The sequence below is a fragment of the Peromyscus leucopus genome, chromosome 13, assembly GCF_004664715.2.
Source record: "Peromyscus leucopus breed LL Stock chromosome 13, UCI_PerLeu_2.1, whole genome shotgun sequence".
Lineage (NCBI taxonomy): Eukaryota > Metazoa > Chordata > Mammalia > Rodentia > Cricetidae > Peromyscus > Peromyscus leucopus.
Window position 1 is genome coordinate 45,025,381 of NC_051074.1, and position 22,308 is coordinate 45,047,688.

Here is a 22,308-nt window from a genome sequence, read left to right on the forward strand (position 1 = left end):
TCAAAATTTTCCAACTATGGCAAACTGGTTCCATTGTTCTGGACCACAATGATGCAGAACACTATGGCAGAGAAAGTGTGGAACAGAGAAGGAACAGAACTGCTCACTTCATAGTGATCAGGAAGCAGAAGAGACAGGAAGAGACCAGAGCAAGATCTAACTCCATGAACCTACATCCCCCAAGCAAGAACTACAACTTAAAATTTCTTCCAGACACAGCCATCGGCTGGGAGATGAAACTTCAACAGACAGGCCCTTGCAGGACATTATAGATTCAAACTAAAATAGCATATCTCAAAAAAAAAAATGTGATTTTTACTTTTTTTTTTTTTAGTTGGAGGTTAGACCTAGTACAAAAGCAATCTATCAGAGGTATAAATATCATTCTCTTTTTATTTTAAGACAGATTCTTTGCTCAGTGACTTAGGCAAGCCTTAAATTTAATCTGCATGTAGCAGAGGATAGCCTAGCATTTGGAATTCTGTTTCAGCCTTCTGAATGAGTAGGCAGTCCATGTTAGAGGCCTGTACCATAAGGCTTGGCTTTGGTTTTGCTTTAAAAGAGAAAATAGAAAAAATTTATTTAGCTGGTAACCAACCAAGGAGATATGCCATAGCTATGTGAGGATGTTTATGCGTATATCTTCACACCAGTCTTGGGAATATGTCTGTGATAGTTTGAATCAAAATGTCCCCCACAGGATCATTTGAAAATACCAGGACATGTGGCCTTGTTAGAGGAAGTGTGTCACTGGGGATGGGCTTAAAAGTTCCAGAAGCTCAAGCCAGGCCCAGTGTCACACTCCCTTCCTGCTGCCTGCCAGTCCAGATGTAAAACTCTCGGCTCCCTCTACGATACCACGTCTGTGTGTGCTCCACCGAGCTTTCCCCCATGACAATAATGAACTAAACCTCTGAACTTGTAAGCCAGCCCCAATTAAATGTTTTCATTTATAAGAGTTGCCGTGGTCATGGTGGCTCTTCACAGCAATAGAACATTAACTGAGGTAATACACTTTAATCAATGTAAGAAACCCCTCTTATATATAAATATAGCTGCACTATGTCAATTTCAATAGGCAGAAGAATGGATCTTACTCCGTTTGATGCCGTGACAATAAATAATTATATGAAAGAATGGTGACCTGTGAGTAATCACATTTTTTTCTGTTGTTTTATCTAACATTTCTCCCATGCCACATTAAATAGGTATTGCAAGACTGGGTTCATAGTATGTATTCCTAAACATTATTACATTGCTTAATATGTTTTAGTTTTATTAGACAGTAAATTTCTTGTGGGTACTCAATTCAGAAAGAGTAATGTCCGATAGTTATGTCACCGTGTTATTTCCTTTGGCGTTTATCCTTTCATTTCAGATACATCATTACTAAAAGTCTGAGAAAGCCAGATGTAATAGCACTACCCCAAGTCATAAGATATTTTACATTTTATCTTATATTTTAGTGCTTTATTCACTCTTTCAAGCATTTCTGTGGCAAATCAAAAGAGTAACTAAGAAAGTAAACTAGCATTAGTGCAGATCTCAGTTTGGGTGCAAATGGGAGACTGAGGCGCTCCAAAATCATTTATAAGTCATAACCTTGTGTTATCCATGTATAAATGTTGTTTTTTTAACGTTTAAAGAAAAACCAAGCATTGAATATGTTTTTTGGCTATTCCATGAGGAGAAAACAAAGAATTGTTCTACTAAAGAATCAGCCATAAGGTACAATAAATTATGGCTTGGAAATTATTCAACTATTGAAAAGTTGAATAAAAATTCAATAGTACATATGAATTTAATGATCCATTTTGAGATACTTCTGTATCAATTTATAAGAAATTATTAACAACAAGCCCTTCTCTTTTTAGGAGTCATACTATGGACTGGAGAAATTCTTCAAAAATGATTCAAATTGCTGCTCAAACTTAAATCCCTGCTAAGGGAATTGTAGGCCTATACAATGATTTTCCCAATATTTCATCCTACCATACACTGAATCTTTCATTCTTCAGCCATACAATGAGTGTGCATTATTTCATGTGGGTAAAAAATGAGAAGGGAGGATATGAACTTATGGGCACTCAGCATTGAAAACTGCAAGTAAAGGCAGTTATTATCACAACAGTATATACTGAACGCAAGAAAAGGGGAGAGCTAAATGCTTTATGGGAGAGATCATTCCACAAATGTTCTTCTAGCCTACAAATTTAAGTCAGAATGCTTAAAGAAAAGGACTAGTCTTTTAATGGAGCAATGGGGACAAAAATCATAGAAGCTTGGGGAAATATTATGGATGCCTCATTATTTACAGACTGCTATCAGAGTGCCTGGAGGAGTTTAGAAAACAAGGAAACACATTTGTCCTTCAAGAATACAACTATCAAATTAAAGTTTAAAGGGGGGTTCATATCAAAAAATGGAAACTGATGATTCAAAAAAAGCCTTGTCTATAGTTTCTTTGAAGTTATTAATCTATATAAGGAAAGAAAATTTCAGTGTTCCTTGGAAACACAGGATATAGGAGAAGCAGAGAGGAAGAAATTGACAAGAACAATGCTTCTTAGGTAAGTGACCAGTCTCATTAATGAGCTCTGAGAATTCTATCTCTGAAAACTGGCTGACTCACATCACTAAATGGTCAGCTCCCTTCACTTCCATGTCTTACCTCATCCTGTCCATCATCTGCTGAGCTGGACTAAGGTTCAACTACAGATTTGCCTAAAACAATACAATAGAATACACTCATCTTACAGGTTCCCCATTATGCTTTATTAATGAATTCATATATATCACATTCCATGTTAGAATACTGTCTTCTTCAGAAAAAGAGTCCCCTGTGCTGCTACTGAGTGTGTCACTCATATGAAAATATTTCAGTGGTGTTTTTATTTAAATTGTTGACCTAAAGTAACATAAAAGTACATGCTCTTTTTTACATCTTCTCACAAGCTTCCTATTACCCAAAAATTAACTATAAGGGGTATTATATTGTATACAGTTATGACATAGTAATAGTTTATATAAATGTGAGAGTTTATGAAGTATAATAGTAGTCAAAATGAATGTTTACTAACTTTTGTATACATTTATATTTTTCCTAACATCAAAACATTTGTGAATAATATAGACTACATGTTTTATAATAAATAATGCCATCTGTTTTCAGTACCATCAAAGATTGGAAGAACTAACTTGGAAGAAAAACAAAGCAAGACCAAGCAATATTCAAAGTCTATTTGCAGTATAAAGTTGCAAATGCAAGCATATAAGCTATTTGGTTTTATTATCTTTTCAGCTATAATCTGCTGTGATCACCTTCCAGCTAATACAGTTGTGCTTGTATTTGCAGTCATATATACAGCATGGATTCCTCTAAATCTGAGCTTTCCAAACTGAATTTCTAAGAGCTAGTCAGGAGCAAGGGGGACAGGGGAGGGTTTTCAAATGAATATTCATGGTGGACTATGAAAGCGAGGTCAACCAAAACAGAGAAGGATTACAGGAGGGAGAAAATCCTTACAACTAAAAAGTGTATTGGGAACATGACACGGGATGGGAAAATGCTGTGGGAGTGTGCAAGATGTTGTTAGTGAAATGGAAGTCTTAATATGATTCAATGTGATTCTAGTAATAGATGGAATTCGCTCCAGTAAGCCCTACAGATAGGATGTTACAGTTGGAAGTAGCCCTTTGCACTTGAGATATCCATCTGGGAGGATGTAATTTAGGTCACTAACAAAGCCCTGGGTGGCAAAATGGGAAGGGACAAATGGAAATGCAATAAAAAATGTGAGGAGAATAGTAGTGGAGAAATGGATATCGTTGTGTGTAATACATTGGTAAAATCAGGTGTCTATGATTAAATAGCTAAGGAACAGATTTTTACTATAGAAAGTTTAGCAGCATCATAACTATCTCCCTTTGATGTCTCTTAAAAGAAAATCCTAAACTGTTATATCCTGGTAATAACATTCAGCTCCATCTCAACAAGCATGTAGGCATTTTAGTAGGCTCCAGATGCATTGAAGAAGCAGCATGGACTTCACTGTCCTGTGTGGGCCACACAATCATCAGAACTGAGGCAAGAATTTGAGAAGTGTAAACTATCAATGGAAAAATGTGATGAGAAAGAAAGAGAAATAGAAAATGATGTATTGGGGAGCAGTTTCCAGTTGCGGGCTGCCAGGGCTAGTTCGGAGAGGGACCAGGTATGACAGGCATCAGCATCCTCAATTTGTAATGAGAGATTGGATATTTCATCTAAGAATCTCTTCCATGACTGTCTCCAGACTCGTTGACCCTTCCTATCCCAACTCAAATATAGACACATTTTGGTTTTTCTCGAACACATAGAGATGGGCTTTTTATAAATTTGAGAATGCTGCAGGAACAGAAAGGGTGATGGTTAAGAATGGAGAGTGGGAAGATATAAGCCTGTATCCTGGTGGGTACCAGAGCTTCAAGAGCTCTTGGATGGGGAAGGAAACATGGGACATCACAGGCTACAGGATGCTCCTTGCACTCTTCAACTTGCCTATGACTCACACAGAGTCTTTTCTATCACAGTTGCTATGTTGTAGCCAGTTAAAAGCTCATGAAAAAGTAAAATTTGTGGCAAAGGTTTAATAAAACCGATTCTGACTTCTGTGATCATCCTGTTGTTTTCATAACACATCCAGGCCTCAGGATATACTTGCCTAGTGTAGTAAACACGGATTTTATTTATGAGTGCTCAAAATTCCTGGTTACATACTACCATCAAGCTATAACTTTTAACATTTGGACTTGATTTTTTTTTAAATTAGGGCACAAAGTTGAATGGTAGGAAAGTTGGTTAGATCTTAGAGGAGTTGGGGGAGGGGTGAATCTGATCAAAATATATTTTGTGAAATTCTCAAATAAATAATAAAATATGGAAAAATAAGACAAAAGAAAATACTACTGAGTCACTGTTATCCAGTATAGAAACAGTAAGAGGCATACTAGTTTACACCTATAATACAGGTAGGAGCTACAGTTGGATATTGACTGAACATTATGGAAAAAGGCATTCTGTTTACCTGGTTGCTCAATTGCCTTTAAAGAATGTTTCTATTGATATATTAGTTCCTTTGATAAATATGTCCTTATCACCAATTACTTCTTGTCCAAACCAAGGAGATGACCAAGTGACTTGTCTGAAAAATCTTATTCCTGGGAAGAAATTTACTCACCCCTGACTTCTACAACTACATCCATCTAAATGTACTATAATGTAGCAATAGCATATTTTCAGCTATGCCTGTTATATTCAGAAATCTTCAAAGCAGGCCCAAGTTTGCCTTCCTCTATTTGATCATACAAAATTCCTTTTGTAGCCTTAGTATAAGCTGAAGGACAGAAATCAGGGCAACACAAATAGTAACAAAGGAGCTGAGACACTATTTTACATGAACTGTGGATGTCTTCTGAATCAGAGTATGCTTGAGTCCAGATCTTATCATATGATTGATTGTTGTTTTATCTAATTTCCACACCTTTGTTAAATAATAATTTGTAAATTTTTAAATTGAAAATGGATTCCTTTCTCATACAATGCCTTGATTATTGTTTCACCTCCCTCTACCCCTCCAAGTTCCTTCCCATTTCCCCTTCCCTCCAGATCCATGCTCTTTCTGTCTCTCAGTAGAAAAGAGCAGGCTTCTAAGAGATAACAATAAAACATGACAAAATAAAATATAGTAAGATGAAACAAAAAACCATCATATTGAAGTTAGACATGACAACCCAACAGAAAGGAAACACACCACACACACACACACACACACACACACACACACACACACACACACACACACACAAAAGCACAAGAGTCAGAGACCCATTCATTCTCACAGTCAGGAGTCCTGTAAAAACATTTAGCTGAAAGCTGTAATATATACACAGAGGACCTGGTGCAGACTCATGCAGACCCTGTGCTTCCTGCTTCAGTTTCTGTGAGCTTGTATGTGCCTTGCTTAGTTGATGCAGAGGGCCTTCTAATCCTGGTGTCCTCCACCACTTTTAGCTCTTACAGTCTTTCTTCCTCTTCCCTAGGGTTCCCTGAGCTCTGAGGGAAGAGATCTGATGGAAACCTCCCATTTAGACTCTCTCTCTGCATAATGTCTGGCTGTGGGTTTCTGCATCTGTTCCCATCGGTTGCCAGAGGAAGCCTCTCTGATGATGACTAGATAAGTCACTGACATGTGAGTTTAGCAGAATATCATTAGGAGTCATTTTGTTGATTTTTTGGTTGTTGTTTTTACACTAGAAGTATTTAATTTTACCCTATGTCTCTGGTCTCTCTAGTCTTTAGTTATTGGTTATCCAGGAAGTGTTGTGTGTGGGTTCCTTCTCCTAGAGTGGGCCTTGGGTCAAAGAAGACATTGGTGGGCTACTCTGTGTCACAAATATATCGCCCTAGTATATTTTGCAGGCAGGACAGATTGTAGATAAAAGGTTTTGTGGCTAAGTTGGTGTCCATGGTTCTCTTTTGGTAGTCTGCAGAGTACCTTCCCACACCAAAGAGACTACAACATAATGATGAGGGCTCCGTGTAAGCACCAGCTTGACTTCTCCATGCTCAGTGAGTTGTGTGGGTGCTGTCAGCAATGGGGCCCCACTGTCACTTTGCAAAGAGTGGCCTTTTTTTCTCAGCAACAGCCTGGGTTTTTGGGGGATTTCCACTGTGACCCCCTTTGCCAACAACTCATTTGAATGCAACTCAGTACCACCACTGGAAGCCTTGCCTGGCCAGTAGAGACTCTATCCTCTATTAGTAGGAATCCTTGTTACAATCACTTTCATATATTCCAGGAAGTTTCCACTGCACTAGATTTCCACACCACCACCCAAACGTCCCCCCTACTTCCTTAATTTCAGCTGTCTCTCCCTGTACTCTCTCTCCCTTCACTCCATCTCTCCCCACATCTGATTTCTTCTGCTTACGTCCCTACCAGCCCCAAGTTTGCCCATAAAATATATTTTATTTGCCCCTCCCAGGGAGATCCTTGTGCCCCCACTAGCCCCCTCCTCTACCTAACCTCTCTGTGGCTATGGATTATAGCTTGGTTATTATTTACATAATGGCTAATATGCCCTTATAATTGAATGCATACCATATTTATCTTTCTCTGTCTAGGTTACCTCATTCAGGATGATTTTTTTTTCTAGCTGTATTCATTTCCCTGCAAATTTCAATATGTCATTTTATTTTAACAGCTGAGTAATACTCTACTGTATAAATGTACCACATTTTCTTTATCTATTTTTGAGTTGAGGAACATCTTGGTTGTTTCCAGTTTCTGGCTATTATGAATAAAGCCTCAATGAACATAGTTGAGGTAATGTCCTTGGGTAGGATGGGGTGTCTTTTGGGTATATGCTCAAGAGTGGTATAGCTAGGTCTTTAGGTAGATTGATTACCAACTTTCTGAGAAACTGCCATATTGATTTCCACTGTGGCTGTACAAGTTTGCACTTCCACCAGCAATGGAGGAGCATTCCCCTTGCTCCACACCCTCTCTAGCAGGAGCTGTCACTTGTGTTTTTGATCTTAGCCATTCTGACAGGTATAAGATGGAACCTCAAGGTAGTTTTGATTTACACTTCCCTGATGGCTAAGGACGTTACCTGGTTGTTTGCTGGTATAGTAGTCTGGGCTGGCATCCGTGGTCTCTTAGAGTCTGTAGCACATCTGTCCAGGCCCTTCTGACTTTCAGAGTCTCCATTAACAAGTCAGGGGTAATTCTAATAGGTTTGCCTTTATATGTTAGTTGATATTTTTCCTCATAGCTTTTTAATAGTATTTCTTTGTTCTGTATGTTTTAATAATTATGTGATGAGGTGACTTTCTTTTCTGGGCCAATCTATTTGGTATTCTGTATGCTTCTTGTAGCTTTATAGGAATCTCCTTTTGGTTAGAAAATTTTTCTTCTATAGTTGTATTGAAAACACTTTCTGGGCCTTTGAGGTGGGTTTCTTTTCCTTTCCATAGTCCTATTAGTCTTGGGTTGGTCTTTTCATAGTATCCTAGATTTCCTTAATGTTTTGTCTCAGGAGTTTTTTAGATATAACATTTTCTTTGAGCAGTGTGTCCATTTCTTCTATCGTATTGTCAATGCCTGAGATTCTTTCTTCCATTTCTTGTATTCTGTTGCTGAAGCTTCCTTCTGTCATTTCTGTTTGCAGTCCCAAAATTTTCATTTTCAGAATTTCCCTAGTTTATGTTGTCTTTATGGTTTGTATTTCAATTTTCAGTTCTTGAGCAATTTTATTAATTTCCTTCAACTGTTTGCTTGTTTTTTTCTTGTCTTTCTTTAAGGAATTTATATATTTCCTCCAATTCTTTGTGTTTTTTCCTGGTTTTCTTTGAAGGGTTTATTAATTTCCTCCAATTGTTTGTGTTCACCTCAATTTTTTAAAGGGATTTATTCATGTCCTCTTTAAGGGTCTCTATCATCTTCATATAGTTAATTTTAATGTCTTTTTTAAATACTTCAGTCATGTTGGAATATTCAGGGCCTGCTGTGGTAGGATATTTGGGTTCTAGTGGAGACATATTGCCCTGCCTATTGTTGATTGTGTTTTAGGCTGGTGTCTTGACATCTGGGTTTTGGGTGATTAAAGATGTATGTGCTCATTCTGGATTTGTCTTTGTTGGGTGGGTGTTTTTCCTTTGGTTTCTAATTTCTCTCTGGATTTTCAGAGAGTTGGTGGCTATGTTTACTTTTTTCCTGGCCTGTTCAGCTGGTGTGTCCACAGAGAATGCCTACTGGTATTGGAGGCTGGGTAAGTAGGATGGGGGAGAAGACCTTTATGATCCCTTGGGGATAGGGTCAGAGAGGAAAGGGAGACCAAAGCATGTTTCCAGCTAGAGCGCTGGGGATGAGACTTGACAGGGGAGACTCTGGATCTCAGAAGCAGTACGGGAGATGTGGGTCTGCCTTCAGCCTGCTTGTCGCCCTGGTGGAGTTGGAGCCTGCGTCAAATTAGGAGGGAGGTTGAGAGGGAATGGGCTGTGGGGTCCACAGGAGATGTGGGCAGGGGTTGGTTAGGGAAGTCTGCAACTGGTGATCTGTGGCAGCACTAGGGGTGAGACTGTGGAATTGGGTTTGGGGGGGAGAGAGATTGGGGGGATAGGGAGAGAGGGAGAGAGGGAGAGAGGGAGAGAGGGAGAGAGAAAGTCTGTAAGTGCCCTACCTGGTTTTCTGACAGTTGTGGTCTGTGTCCTATGTTCCACTCCTAAGTCTTTGCACAAAATTCTGAAGGCATGCTTGACTGACAGAGCTTCACTAGCTTTTCAGGGAGTCGGACACATCATGGCTTGCAATTTCACCTCAAAGTGAAGGAGATGAACAAGAATTGCTCCAGGCCTCATATTATTATTATTAATTTTAACTTTAATACTATTAACACATTTACTAAATGACATCTTGGTGTTAGTTTATATATCCTGAGCTGACAATTATACCATAAAAGAAGGTAAGAAGTAAGTGACAATGACATTCATTATGTTAAATATATATATATATATTTCTATAACAAAAATTCAATTCATGAACAATTGCAAAATGCATCCAGTCTTGATTTATAAACAACAGTTTTAAATTAAGTGTACCAGGGCTCTTTGGAAAGTAGATGATGTGGTATTAGACAAAGGATGTGTACAAGATGAGCCTGGAACCACTTTTTGTGATCAAAAGTGGGTGGCCATGAGAGTATAACAAAAAGACAAAGGATATGCTGCAGTAGTTCCCAAATGACTAAAACTGAAATAATTGAACATGTTGATAAATAACTCATCGTAAGAGTACCAACAGAAAGGATAAAATAAATAATCACGAATCCGGGTGTAATTAAATTAGATAAATAAATGGTTAGTGCCAAGCAGTGGCAGCACAAGCCTTTAATCCCAGCACTCATTAGGCAGAGGCAGGCCGATCTCTGTGAGCTCAAGGCCAGCCTGGGCTACAGAGTAAGTTCCAGGAAAGGCTCCCAAGCTACACAGAGAAACCCTGTCTCAAATAAACAAATAAATGTAAAAAAAATAATAATAAATAGTTAGTATTCCAGGTAGCCTTTGATGCATCTAGTTCTTGACTACTTCCTGCTCATAATTCCCAAGAATAACGGTAGAATGTATTGAGGTTGCAATATATAAAAATAGAAAAGAAGTACCTGAAACAGCCAGGTCTTATTTCTGCCTATTTAGAAATTATAACAGTTAGGGGGGAACGGCGTGGCCCCAACCAGGCTGTTTCTTTGGGAGACAATCTATAGTTAAACATAACATGCAGGTTATCTAATTCATGTAAATGCTTTATTTTCAAAAAGAGAAACAGACTGAGGACCTGTTTAAAGAATAGGTAAGTCTAATATTCAATGCTGTGTTTTATTCATAAAAAAATCTCTCACAAAAGTAAAATAAGTGGCATTATTTCCACTTCTAACTTCCTGTAGGAAGATCCATTTCTTGCTCAGGATCATAATTTCTCCATAGGCTGCTGCTGCAGCTTCCAGTTGCTCTAAGTCCTGTTAGAGGAAGAGAGTTTAGCTATTGCAGAATACTAACAGTATATATATATATATATATATATATATATATATATATATATATATATATATATATAAGTTACAGATCTGTGCAATTCTTTTTTCTTTCTTTCTTTCCTTTTTTTTTTTTTTTGAGACAGGGTTTCTCTGTGTAGCTTTGTGCCTTTCCTGGAACTCGCTTTGAAGACCTTGCTGGCCTTGAACTCACAAAGTTCACCTGCCTCTGTCTCCCTAGTGCTGGGATTAAAGGCCTGCACCACCACTGCCCGGCGCAATTCTTATGCATCTTTTCCAACACTGACCTTCATTCTATGAGGTCACTTCTTGTGATGGAACTCTACATGCTCCACCTGTTCTGATAAACTGCCTCCGATAAATCAGTCTTCCTTGAGAACCATAGATTGCTACTCTGTGAGCTAGCCTTCTGTCTGAGTGCCATTTTGTTAATATCGCTTCTCCTTCTTGAGCTAAGCTTATTCTCTCACATGCTGCAAATGCACTATTATGATTCTATCTGTATATTTAATTATTCTTCTAATTGTTTCTTAGCTTGGAAAATTCTTATATTTTATCATGAAGAATGGTTTCCCTGAGGCTCAGTTTTAATATATGAGCTACATAATACTGCTTACTATTTAGGCACGTGCTAAATGGAACAATCCTAAAACATACTATAAACTTTGGTGGGGAACATCGGCATATATACAAGGAAAGTCCACATATACGGGAAAAGAATGTTTCAGATCTTTTTTTTTCAACATAAGTAGTCACTAATCATGCTCCCAACAAAAAGCCTTTGAAGTCTTCTATTGATAATTCTCTACTGAAACCTTCATCCATTAATGGTCCATTTACAAGGAAATAATGTGGAAAAAGTACTTCAGATATTCATCATTTGGGGTACGGCAATTTACCTGGGTGCTTATAATAAATTCAATACTATTTCAGCCAGGAAAGAAAATGTTAATGGAATAAGACCTTTTTATTCTACTGAAAGGGTATTTTTTGCTTCAAATATGCTTTAGAAAGGCACTAGAAATAAATTTTCGAAGCGCTACATACTGAGCGGAGTGAGCAGGTGTGTGTGTGAGCACCATCTCTGGAAAACACATTTTTTTATAATTGACTTACATAATTGACAGCTCATAAGATTTAAATTCTGCAATTTTATGTCTGAGCCAATGAAGAATTTTAGGGAAACTGAGAACATTTTTTTTTTTTGCACAGTCATGGAGTAGTTTACTGTCTTTTTGTTTCTGCTGCAAACCTTGCTCATTTCTTTCTCCATTAGATAGGCTCGGGGCTGCGTAGAGAAGTATTCACCTTGCAAGTGTGAAACTTTGATTGTGTTTCCCAGAACCCATGTGAAAATAAAACTGGATGTGGTGGCACACACTTATAATCTCGGTGCTAGGAAAACAGAGACAAACGAATTCAGAGAGGTGTGGCAGTCTCCTTAGAGTAGCCTAGTGAATTAAGTTATAGCCCAATTATAAACTCTTTCTAAAAAGAAAAGAAAAGGCTCATAGTTCCTAAAGACTTTCACCCACAGCTGACCTGTAGTCTATACACAACTGTGCCTGCACACAGAACACACACAAATATGCACAGACACACATGCACACATAAGATAAATGACAGGCACCACCTGAACTAGTCTGTGGGTAACAGCTCATTGAGGGGATGAGTCTTTGCTGATATCTCATGTAGATGCAGATTATATAGTATAGAAAGCAGGCAGAGGAAGGAGACGAAGAGATACTACGAAAGAAATGAGAAACTAATTAAAGGGGAAAGTTTCAGCTCGTAGAAACTGAAGTATCTTAGAGCCATCAGAGACAGGTCTGAAAAATTCTCAAGATCAATAAGGGAGCTGGCTCCGTGGAAGCTAAGGAAACAGCGCCTCCTCCCGGGGCTCAGAACAGAGGCACAGATGTGCATGCCAGAAGATGGCACGTTAGAAGCAGGGTCTCTGGTTCTGTGCTATCACAAGAGCTAAGAAAGTGAGGATGCTGTTAGTTGTCATAAACACTAAATATGGAAGAGTTCTTTCTCTGTTTATTAGTACAGCTTTATGAATTATTGAACAAGTCCAAGGATGTGAGAATTATACTCCCACTTTTGACTACCAAAATCTATGGCATTACTCATACATACATGTTGGCAGTTGAGATTTACAATGATTCCACATTTTTATGATCATAAATTATCTCCAAATTTTCCTACTATGGGCTGAACGTTTATGTCCTACAAAAAAGCATGTATTGAAATTTAATCCCCAGTGCGATGGCATGTGGGAGTGGAACCTTTGGGAGGAAGTGATAGGGTTCACATGATGGAGCTTTTTTATGACTATAATTAGTCCCTTAAGAAAAGGAATCCCACGAACTTCCCTACCCTGGTTCCATGTAATGACATGGCAAGAGGGCAGACAACCACACACCAGAACGCTTGCCTTTACCTATTTCTATATCCATTGGTTCTCTAATCTTGAAGTTCTCAGCTTTGAGGTCAGTGGGAGAATAAACTTATATACTATATTGGTATTTTTTGTTACAGCTGCCTGAATGGACTAAAGCAGAAATAAATACCCAGATACATACCGTGACTTATTTTCTATTGTCTATAAATTTTTTCAACCTAGTTTCTAAAAAAATTAAGAGCCCTATTCTTAAAACATGCACATGTTCACATGCACATGTGAATACACATGTTTTCTCTCTTCTTTCTCATGTACATAGTCTGTTGTATTCATTTTCTTTCTAAACAATGGGCCTGAGCTGGTGTCTTCACAATGTGTTGCTGTCTCTTCTATTTTAAAGTCAATGTGGTGTCTCCCTAAGATTCCTTTCTCCTATTAGTACTTCTGGTATAAGAAACCAAATCCCTTGAAACTAGAAAAAATCATCCTGAGTGAGGTAACCCAAACCCAGAAAGACAGTCATGGTATGTACTCACTCATAAGTGGATTCTAGATATAAAATAAAGAACAATCAGACCACAACCCATAGAACCATGGAGGCTATATATATATATCATGGAGGTCCCTAGGATGACTGTGGCTTATAATAAATTTCGGTTTTACTCAATTATTGAAAAAAAATAGCCAAATGAATGGAAACACGTGAACTATGAACCAAAGGCTGAGGGGCCCCCAGCTGGATCAGGCTCTCTGAATAGGTGAGACAGTTGATTGGCTTGATCAGTTTGGGAGGCAACTGGGCAGTGGGACCAAGTCCTGTGCACATTGCATGAGTTGGCTGTTTGAAACCTGGAGCTTATGCAGGGACACTTGGCTCAGTCTGGGAGGAAGGGACTGGACCTGCCTGGACTGAGTCTACCAGGTTGATCGCAGTCCTCGAGGGAGGATTTGCCCTGGAGGAAATGGGAATGGGGGTGGGCTGGGGATAAGGGGAGGGCGTGGGAGGGGGGAGAATAGGGGAACCCGTGGCTGATATGTAGAACTGAATGGTATTGTAAAATAAAAAATAAATAAATAAAAAAAGAAACCAAATCCTTATTTTTTGGTAACATAAATGAAGAATTAAAAAAATCTCTCAATAGAAGAAATTTTTCCTGGGTAGAGGGACTAATGAGCTTTGTTCTATCTCCACTAAGGGAATATTTGGCTTACCTACAAGTAGTGATTTTGATTTACTTTCTTGACTCAGGTCTTTTCTCAGAGTTCTTTGCAGACATAAAAAAAAGTTTCAGAGGCCAGTTAACAGTTCTTTGTGTCTGTCTCTAGGAAAAGTACACTAGATGAAGTAGTTAACAACAGCTACCCACAAGGTGCTGGAGAGATAGCTCAGTGGTTAAGAGCAAAGGCTGCTTGCTTTTCTAGAGGACTGGGGGTCAATTCTCAGCAGCCACATGGCAGCACACAACTCTTTGTAATTCAAATTCCAGAGTATTTGGTACCCTCACAGAGATATACATGCAAGCAAAACACCAATTCACATTAAAAATAAATAAATCTTAAACAACAATGACTGCCCATGAACTACTCTGTATGACATTGCTAGTTTCAGAAAGACCACATCTAATTCTAGAATGTTGGTTAAGAATCCCTCTTGCAGAAAATGGAGATTCTCACCTGGCTGTGGTTGGGGACATCTGTGGAACTCCTTAGGGCTTGATGAGCAAATGCAGTTCCAGTAGAGCATTGGCAACAGGATTAGGATTAGGGTTCCTCTTTAGGATTCCTTGAGGAGAGGAGAGGGGAGAGGGGAGGGGAGGGGAGGGGGGAGGGGAGAGAGAGATAGAGAACTCCTGGAGGACTTCCCTAAAAGACCAAGAAGGCAGCCCCAAGACTCTTGCCCTTTACTGAAGTATCTACAGAGTAGAAAAAGTGATGAAAATATTTACCAGTAAAGAGCTGAGTGACATCATCTCCCATCCTAACATTATTTCCTAAGTCCTTCTTTGTATGTGCATACAACCCCTCATATTTCTAAAAACATGGGTTTTTTTTTTTTTTGAGATAACAGAGGAAAGGGATCCTATTTACTCATATGTAAACCTGCCATTCATGTAAATATGTAATGTTTATGTCAAATTTGTCTCTACAATATAAATTTCTACAGAACATAGTATATGCAAATATAAAAAAATTTGAAAAGGTTTCTCTACAAGTAGAGAATTCTTTCAACATTATTTTGCAAAAACAGGGGTTTGTACTTTTTCTTTAATCTGAAATAACCATTTTTTTTTCATTAAAATATATATGTATTGACAGAGAGGGAAAACCAGATATTGCAAGGGAGAATTGTGAATTTCTTATAAGATTTCTTCTTTAATATAATATCTTCTTCAAATAAATGCCACAAAACCACTGTGGAAAAGGGAAATATGTTGCTGTTTTTCTCTACTATCTTATATTAGCCTTACCTTAGTTTTTAATCATATATTCTGATATATTACACACACACACACACACACACACACACACACACACACTAGATTTTGAAGTTAATAAAAGCAAAATCAAATTGCTTTTGTATATGAAACTCTCATCAGCAGAGGTAATCATATTTACTTAGTAAATATTAGGAATTATTGAGTAAGAAAACTAAAAATGTATAATAATCCAGCTCTCTAAAAGATAGAAACTTGATACAAAAAAATGTTTAATATCTTGATTTCAAAATCTATGTAGATTTGAAAATTGTCACACAAAACAAAAGAAAAAGCATACAAGGAATTTAGAGTGTGATCAACAGTATAGTACAAATAATAAAATTAAAATTGTCTTCATCTTGGAAAAATAAATAGGACTCATAGGGAGAAACCCATTGGTAGATTTTTTTTTTTTAAATTGGATTTTACAAATTATGTTTTCAGACAATCGAAAGATACTAACTGCTATTGGCATTTAGAAAAGATAGCTGGTCTTTCATTTCTTCCCTCCCTCCCTATTTTACATGTTTTACTTAAATAAAATAGGTGAAATATGTACGGTGCATCATAATGATCCCACCTTCTGCTATTACCAAAGAAGTGTTAGCCCCATTCTGTTAGCCCCTTCCTCCACAATAACACAATTGTTTCTCCCAAAATGGATTTCAAGCACTCAATTTCCAGTCTCCCAAAGGCCACACAACTAAGCACTCTTCACCCTGTTTTGGTGAAAGTGACATAAGGCCTTAGAGGCCAAGTTTCCTAAGGAAAGGATTTCCCATGGGAGACCTTGATTTGGAGGATGTGGGGATGTGGGGTGGCTTGGGAGAGAGGGCTGGTTGTGGGAGGAGGGGAAAGGGGGGATCTGTGGGTGGTATGTGGAGTGAGTAGAAAATTTCTTAATAAAGAAAAAGATTTCCCAGTCACAATGTCTGGCTTGTGGTTCTCTTCCATCCCATCCCATTAACTGAAATGATGCTGTTCTAATTTTCTGTCTGATAAATACCATGACTAGAAGCAACTTACATAGGAAGAACTTAGTCCATCATTAAGAGATGCCAAGGTAGGAACTCCAGACAGGAACATGAGGCAGAAACCACAGAGAAATGCTGCTTGTTTGCTTGCACCGTGGCTCACAATCAGCACATCTTTTATAGAGTCAGACAGACCCACGTGTGTAGGGATGGTGTGTCCAAGGCTACCTGGGCCTTCTTACATCAGTTAGCCATTTAAAAAATGCCCCACAGACATGCTCCCAGTCTGGTAAATTCAGCTCTTCAATCAAGGTTCCTTCTTTTCAGGTATCTACAGCTGACAACTAAGATTATCTATCACAGGCCAAGAATGTAGTAATTCAGGAAGTCAATGTATCAGCTCTGTAGAAAGTTATGACAAGTGATTTGAAACTATACAACATTGTCAAATTGCAGTCTTAATCTCAGAGCTGAGGTAAAGTCAAGATGTGTTGTGAAGGACTGGTCCTTCTGTGTAGTTAGGGGAGAAAGCATTTCCTTGCTTTACAAAGAAAACTCACTTGTTTAGTTTTGAACCACTAAAGCTCTTTTATTAAAGCCAGAAGCACATCATCTTCAAATGTTTTTCTATATCAGACATCTGTTCCCATTGTCACCTTGACTTCTCTGACTCTTGCCCTCTTCTCTCATAAACACAAAAGCTGGCGATGACTTTGGGTCCATCTGATTAAATGATGATAATCTTACTCTAAGATCCTTAACCTTTTGAATGGGGTCTGCAATATTCCTTATGTCACACAAAGTAGCACACTGCTAGACTCCAGTGACATCTCTGGCATAGGACAATGTCTATTTACTCTACCTCAGCAACCAACAGCCTGGACAAATCCTTACATGTTTTACAGAATTGAGCTGCCAAAAATGTAAGTAAACATCCATCCTGTTGTTGAAGATGTGTAGGAAAAGATGCATGCCTTTACCTTGGAAATATCAGAATTCGGTACTGCTATGGTGTTCACTTTGTTATATAATTCTAACCTAATACATCTGTTTTACAGTTTTATATGTCATGGACATCAAATATTTAAAATTATTAATGTGATTAGCCACAGATATCCATGATATTTCATTTTTTATATGTAAGTCATGATGACATATGGCCATGTCTGTAATTGGTAAGACTTTTGCTGTTTACTTTCTAAATAAAATTTATTTATAACACAGACTTGAACAACAAAGTCACCTTAGAAATCAAATGTAAAGTGAGGCTGTGGTCCTGTGTCTGTGTCAGAATTGATGATCTTGACCCCTGGATTCCAGATGGATCATTAAAACAATCCCTCCTGCCAGTAAGTCTCTAATTTCATACTGTGCACTCCATCTGTTAACACACTTGCTTTGTTAGGGGCTGCTGGTCTGCCTTACTCTACACTATTACACAGATTCAAAGCTCAGCTCAAATGCACATATTTATATGGTTGTATATTCAGAGTATATATCATAAGCATTCAAGAGCAAAATATAAGCAAGGAAAACAAAAGTGCATTAGAAATTTGGTTACCTAGTCTAGTAATCAACAGAAACCCGAATCACACTAACAAGTGCTGAGTTTTCATGGCAAATATTGTGTTTGCTTATTTACTCTTTCACATATAGGTTAGAGTTCAGATCCAGAGCATTCAGGAATTCTGGCTTGAGTAAAACTGAGACTCTAACAGAAACTGAACAAGTGCATAATAAAAACTCACCAGATGTCATGTCTGGAGCCCTGGGCAGTCTCTAAGAGACAATCAGTCATTTCGATATGTAGTTCAAATTGTTCTTAAACTCAGTCCCCTCCTGTGGTCACTTTTTTGTTCTCAGATTAAAGGTGTGCACCAGCGCAACTGTGTTGTAGAATATTATTTCAAGGTGTGTTGCTTTTGTTTATGCTCTGGACCATTTGTTTAACAATGCAAAGATGTGTTTGATTAAGTAAAATTCACCTGCCATCAGGAGGCTGCCTCAGCAACTAGCTGACAGGAAGTGGTATGGAGGAGCCGGGTGAGAAAGGGTTTATAAGGAGGGGTGAGGAAAAGCATGAGGGTTTTTTGGAGGATGTGAGCAAGAAAAGGTGAGCTACTTGCTATTCGGCATCTCTGAAGAGCAGAATTTCACCTTAACCTTTGAATCTTGAATTCTTTAGAGGAAGAGAGGTTTAGTTAAGTTCCCTTCATAGCTTTGCAAGAGTTGGAGCCAGAGGGAACAGATTTCCCTACAGCTACCACCCTTGTGGCCTAACCATGGCTGTTAGCAGCAGAGTTGCTATTGCTGATTCAGACAGCTGTGGCTTAAAAAGCAGCAACCATTTAAAAAAGAACAACACAACTGTCTCTAGGAGCCAGTGATAACTGAGTCCACCAATCGAAATTGGTGAGTCAGTTAGTTCATGGTTTCAATAAAAATGATGAGTCCTACCATGTAATCCTTGCTTTGAAGCATAAAACATCAAGCTTAGATCTTTACTAGAAAGGACAAACATGAACCAGAAAGTCAAGAACAGTGTTCTTCTACACTAGAAAATGAGGAGTTGGGTTCCCTCCACCCAGAACATTTCCTACAACTTTATGGGAAATCTTCCTAGAGATCTTAAGTAGAAATCATACAGTTAGGTTCACGATAGTGACTCTATAATACATACATTCATAAATCCTTTGATGCCAGATTCAAATTAAGTGGCATCTTAATGCATGCTTGGTACTTTTTTTTAGTAGCAGTGTCAACAAGGTTCTGGATCAGTGCTATTGGACACTGCTTCTTACCATCAGTTGAAAAGTAGCATGGAATTACAGCAGTCAGAAAATGAATACAAAGCAACAATCTGCTCTTCTGTGACTAACCTAGAATATACATTTTTCATCTAAAAAACAAGAGGGAAGAGAGAAATCAGCGGGTCAGTAGATAAGGACCATGTCTTGTGTTCAAGTTCTCCACACCAGCTAAAACCTGGTCATGGCTGTGTATGTTGGCAACCCCACAGCTGATGGACAGAGCCAAGATTTCTAGAACTCTCTAACAAGGCAGTCTGGCAGAAATGGCAAGCTTCAAGTACAATGATAGACTCTGTCTCAAAGGAATCATGAAGAAAGCAATAGAGGAAGACAGCCAACCATCATCCTTTGCCCTCTGCCTATACTACATGATGGTCTATACTATATACAATCCCCCATACACACACACACATACACACACACACACACACACACACACACACACACACACACACGTAGTTGGAAGATTTCCTGTGTCCTGGCCTGCTGGTGGTCAGAACAAATCTCTCCCACTTGTGTCCCCCAAGTAAACACACAGAGGCTTATATTAATTATAGCTGCATGGCCATGGCGCAAGCCTTTTGCTAGATAGCTCTTGTATCTTAAATTAGCCCATAACTCTTAATCTATGTATCTCCTTATGTTCCGTGGCTTTACCTGCATCGCATTACATGTTGCTCCTTGGGCGACTCTGCCTTCTTCCTGTCTCTCTCTTTGAATAAATTTGTATCAATAAATTAAAATCTATATCAATGTAATACATTTTAAACAAGTTGCTCTTTAAAAGTTGGTTCAACCATCCACCCTTTTATCCTATCATAACTATATTCTATATTTCCATATCACACATACACATTGCACTTTCATGCATATGCACACACACACCAAAAATAAAAAGAAAGAAAAGAGAAAAAAAACTATTTAAAGCTGGAATTTATAAGACTATTGATTTGAGTCGTTTTCTCTTTTCTAAAACATGCCTCTCCCGATGTCATTCTTTGGCTCACACGTGTAGTGAGTCATTTTAAATGAAAAATCTATTTTATTGAAGAGAGCGTGTCTTTAAGCATAAAAGATGTTCAGAAAGGAAATTTTTCATTTAAAATACAACCGGACTAAGGGACTGACAGGTAGGGTGGAAGTACAGTCACTAGCTAAGTATTGTCCATTACTGGAATTCAGCAGCAACATTCACAACAGTAATGGAGCAGAGGGAGGTACAGCGGGAATGAGATGAAACTGCCATTTTATCTGGCGGGAAAGTGTTATTTTGGTATAAGGCCATGGATTCTTATCTTGATCCACTGGAGTTACCAACACTTATTCTGGGTTTAGATCATTCTGCTATCCTCAGAGAAGATGCCTTCAGGACTGATAAGGGCATAGTAGCTACTGGCCTAGAAACTGTATGGCATGGAAGTGACGTTAGGAAGCAGCACTCTCGGCATGCATATTGCCCTGGAGATGGACGATTCAAAGGGCAAGTAATTTTTACTATGGCTTTCCAAGGCTATGGCTTGGACAAAAAAAAATAAGCAAAGGGAAATTCTAAAATTCAGACACTGAGTCATGATACCATTTGGCTAATGGCTCTGAAAACCTGTAGAATTAAGCTATTCAGAACTTAACAAATAGAAGTGGTTCAGACATTATTGGAAAACATCTACTTTAAAACTGTAGAAAAAATAAGCAAGAAAACAAAACAACTGTTCTTAATAGCCAGATTAATTTCCATCAGAGTTAATGAGACAAAAGGTAGGAAGCCCTACCTGTGATTTTTATCATGCAGTTGAGAAAGAATAGGGCTGTAAGACACAAAATGGCTTATTTCTTTGATGTAGCATGGGATGACTTTTTTTTTTGCCAGAAATTCTGTTTTGAGCACTTTCCCAGATACAATTCTGTTGGAGTAACTGAACCATAATGAATTATTTCCCTCTGGATAGCCTAGGATTCAAGTGTAAGGCAGTGATGGCTGATACATTAATGAACATAATGAGCCCTCCTTTACGATTTAGATACAATCTGAATTTCAGCCAGAATATTCATTTTGACTGGCAAAGTGCAACATCTACAAGTCTAACTGAATTTCCTCACATTTCCTGCTGACTTTAAAGAGATTTAAAAACATGCAACCAAAGAACTTTCTCCCTCTGGCCACATGCAGAGTTGCTTAGTGTAACTATTAGCATCCATTCCTTCGGAAAGCCATGATATTGCTCCATCTGACCTTAGTTTAGAAATGGTTAGTAACAGCAACAGAATCAGTAGGTGTCTCACTCAGTATATCATTTTCCCTTTCTCTCACAGAGAAAGAGACTCCTTGAATTCAATCAGCTCTAGTAGACCTAACTTCACATCTCCTAGTGCACATGAGGCCACATACTTACTGGTATCACAATCTCTTTGTTTTACTTCTGCAAGGAAATTTTCATGTCTTCAGGAAGTCTCTTTCACAAGAAGATAACATTCTCAGAGGAGCTGTGCTTGCTCTGGGTCTGCTGTTGAGATTTTGGTGGGGTTGCATGGAACAGCAGAAGGAAGGGCCTGTGAAGGAGGAAGGTTGTAGGTCAGTCTGAACTTTGCACTCACTAGTTGCAAGACTCTTGAGCACATCACTTAACCTCTCTGCATCACATTTACTTCTCCATGTGGGAATTTTAATAGCTACTATGCTCACTTCAAATTGCACCGTGCAAGGATGTGCCTATCCAAGCCACCCTAGAAGATGTAAAGTGTCATAAAACCCAAGTTATGATAATTACAAATATGCAATCGTATGTCCCTAAAAGACATTCTCTAGGTCAGTTGCATTTCCTTTATAACCCTCTCTCCCCCAAAACATAGGATAGCTTCTGGCATGTTTGTTGGCCTGTGACTGGCAAGCAATTACAATGAGTAATTCCATTTTAGGAGAAGATAATAAAACGTGATATCATAACTACCGACACAGCCTCAAAAGTATTTATGCTTCCTCTAATAACCTGGTGCAATGCTGTTAATCCTGAGGAAGCTAGCCTGGCAGGTGCCTGGGAGCTGAATCTTCA